The sequence below is a fragment of the Vicia villosa genome, linkage group LG6 (assembly GCF_029867415.1).
Source record: "Vicia villosa cultivar HV-30 ecotype Madison, WI linkage group LG6, Vvil1.0, whole genome shotgun sequence".
Classification (NCBI taxonomy): Eukaryota; Viridiplantae; Streptophyta; class Magnoliopsida; order Fabales; family Fabaceae; genus Vicia; species Vicia villosa.
The window spans coordinates 32,023,907-32,027,872 of NC_081185.1; positions in this window are offsets into that span (position 1 = coordinate 32,023,907).

Below are 3,966 nucleotides of genomic sequence, written 5' to 3' on the forward strand. Positions count from 1 at the left end.
AAAAGAGCAAATAAAAAAGTGATTATTAAATAAGTGATTAAAACAGGTTAATCTGCCGGTTCGATATCCAACTTATCATCGGTCAATATAATTCCAATCCCCTAATGATTTCAATTCCTATTCGATTGTAATTTCGAATTAACAAGCGCAATTCATACTACGAGATTGTAAATTCCTAATTTCCGAATGAAGCAAACGGATTAAAGTATTGTGAATTAAGCAAACACAATTGCGCGGATAAAGCAAACGCGATTAAATTATAGGAACAACAATCATCGAATCAAATCAATATATATCCTATGAAACTTGAATTAAGCAAACAAGACATAGAGCATAATAGTGAAAGGAATGAGCAATTTAATTGAAATTGATAAAAACCTCAAAGTATTTGGAATTCGACTCTGGCAGATTTCACCTTCGGATTAGTTCTCCATTACACGATCCTACAAAAGCTCTCAATATTTTCATGAATAGTGTACCGAATGAACAGTACGCGGCTGCCCCCTAGGGGAAATAGTTCAACCCGTTACAAACCAACTGGGTCAAACATACGACCTAGGCCCAAAACTAATGACCCGAACCTTATATTAACTAGTACTGCAACTTCAACGAATTTTCTGGCCCTGCTACAGTCCGATTCTGACTTCGACTCCAACATAAGAATTGTAGCTCTTTCTCTTAGCTTTCCGGAGATTATTAGAACGCCTCAATCGGACTCCTGGAACTCCAGTTATGATCGTTTCCGCGCAGACTGCTAAAGCTGAAAATTAAATACGAAAATCAAATAACAATAAAAATAAATTAAAATATAAAAACATTATAAAATACAAAAATAAGACAAGCAAACCATGGAAATGTATAAGTACAAACATAGAGGAATGTTCATCAAAAGTCTCAAAGGATCCTTGTTACCATAATTAATTGAGATTATCTTCCCCGTTATGTTTGAGTGTTGAAAAAGTCTCTACCGATCAACGGATCCTTGAAGATATTTGTTGAATATTGACATAACTGCTCAAGAGAGATTTCTGGACTTGATTGCCCCAGATTGGGTGAACCCTTACTTAACGGCGTACTACCACTGGAAAATCTTGCCCCTGCTCAATAAATTCTTGATAAACTGTTTCCTTGCTTCATGTTTACAAAGGAACGAGAGGCTTACACTCATATAATATGAAGACAACATCCCCTTAGAGTAAACGACTTACACCACATCGGTAATTTGTTGTAATAACTTGATCAACTTTAGAAATCTATTGAACACAAGCGTGCTTCTGACTCGAAGGTCTTCATGCTCAAGTAGATACTTGAAGAAACCTGTCCCTTAGGATCAACTGAAAATGATATATCCTTGCTCAACAGAGACTCATGGCTGATTATATCTTGTCATCATCACGATTCTGAACAACCGGCTTCTAATCCTTACTCGAATTGATATGCCCATGATCAGATGTACTTGGCGCACCCTTTGTTCAACTCAGACTGATGCTCTCACTCCCTTTTTAGGGTAAACAAGACTAGAAAAGTTACTAATTCAGTGTTCAACGGAACCTCTTAGACAACATAACCCTTTTGAGGTACTCGAATACCGAAGAATCAAACTACTCATACTCAACAGAGTCTCTAGGAAGCATGCCCTTAGATCTTATCCATTCTCTTGAAACAGTTATCTTTTGATTAAACGAAGTGATCAAATCTATCTTCTTTGACAAGATTAAGCTCTTTATTGATGTTTGTCGTCCTCGGTTTTTTCTCATGAGATACAAACTGACTCTTCTTTTATTTTTGAGTTTTGAAAATCAGAGAGTCGCCACCGACTTTTATTTTATCCAATTAAGGAAAGGTTTATAAAAGAAACAGAAAAAGATCTTTAAGAGATTTTGGGTTCGGGGGTAGGTTATACAAAGGGAAGGTATTAGCACCCCTTTGTATCCATGGTTATCCATGGGCTCTTAATTGCTTAGCTCACTTGTTTGAATCGTTTGTCTTGCTTTGAAATGCTTGTATGTGGTTTTAAAATACCTTTGTAAATTAACTTTGTAATGATCCTTGTGCGGATGTATACAAAGTGTTTTATCTTTCGAAAGATGTTTTGAAAAAAGATCTTTAACTTCGTAATGATCCTTGTTTGGATATATACAAAATGTTGTCTTTTTTGAAAGTTTTGTTTTGGAAATACAGTGATATGTGAAACATTTGTTGTTTTGTTTGATTTGAGCAAGCAATTAGGAGATCTACCCTAAATTTATAAGGTCCTTTCCTATTTTCTTTTAGAAAATTTTCTTTGACTGGATACAGAAAGAAATTGTTTGAATTGTATTTGAAATAGTAGAAATAGTTTTGAAAAGAGTAACAGAGGGATTACCCTAAGAGGTGCAAGTGTGATTGTGTTTTATTTTCAGATATTTTTGTCTTTGAAATTAGTGATCTAGCGCTTCAGTTTTTGTTCTTAACATACACGCAGTTTTATATGTACAGAAATTAAAGTGCGGGAATGTAAAATGCGGAAAGTAAATCTACGCTATTACATCGATTGTGCGGGAAATGTAAACTACGCTATTTACATGAATTTGACAACCTATACACTTATCTATGAATTCAAATTGCAATAAGATAAAGGGAAAATGTTTTTGGATTTTTGATGATTGATTTTAATTAGAATTAATGCATGATTAATGTAATTAAATGAGAAAAAGGTAGAAATAAAATTTAAACCTAAAAATTAAGTCTAAAATATGTTCATATTGCTTGTAAATTAATTTTAAAATAAAATTAATTTTTTTGGGATTTTTGAAATTGTTTTTTGAAATTATTAAGTTAATTAACATATAATTATACAAATAATTATATACATAAATTAAACTTAAAGAGAAAAATATTCTAAATATGTACAAAATTAGTTTATAATATATAAACTCAATGTTGGCCGTGGAAGCCCTTTAACATTATTGGGAACATGTTTGGATCATGAAAACTTGGCCTCTTTTGGAAAAAAAAATCATTTTGATCAATGCTAGTTTCATGCATTTTCCCAAAAAATAGCTAACTTCAACAAGGCATATCTCCCTCAGTTTTGATCATATGAAGGAGTTCTTGTACTTTTTAGAAACCTCAAGATGTCCTCTACAAGCCACTTTTGAAACTTTTTTGTTGACTTTGAAAATGACCTGTAATGTCTGAGCTCATATTTTCCAAATGGTAAATCCAATGACCATGGGATCAATTTCATTTGAAAGATAATTGAATTTCCTTAAAAACAAGCTTTGGTTGGAATTTTTTGGATGGACAAGGAGTGAGTTATGGCCAATCAAAGTTCAGTTGACTTTTTAGGAGAAAACCCTAATTTTGAAACATAGGGTTTTGTTGATTTCTGAACTTTTCTTGATGAATTATGATCAACCATTGATCAAATGATGAATCTTTTGACAAAATATGGATGTTGACAAAAAATTTCATTTTTGACTGTCTGTTGACTTTTCGGTCAAACTAGTCGTCTGTTGACTGTTTGAGCTGCTGACTGTGTGTTTGAGCGAATTGAAGTTTGAAAATTTGTCTGGTGGTACTTTGAGACATATGGAGGTCCATGAAATCCACTTGAGGTCTCAAAAAACTTGTTCTCCTGAAAAAAACAAAAACCCTAGTTAAGGACTGTTTGTGTAGGAGACAGTTAAGCGTACCTGATTTTTGTGCAGTGTTGAGTCTCTGCTGATCATGTGATTACCAGAAGACTTCTAGAAAAAAAATCTTGGAATTTTTGAAATGCAAAAGATTGACTTGATTGATGGTACAAAACACGGAGAATCGTGCTGTCAGCGGGTTTGACTGTTAACAGTACAGTCTGAATCCCCGGACTCTGCGCCTGCAAAAATTTAATTCTGTACCAATTGCGTCAGTACTATTTATCTGCAAATAAATCTCAAATAAATAGCGTGTGTGAAGTGATAAACAGTATTTGGCGTTTGTGTA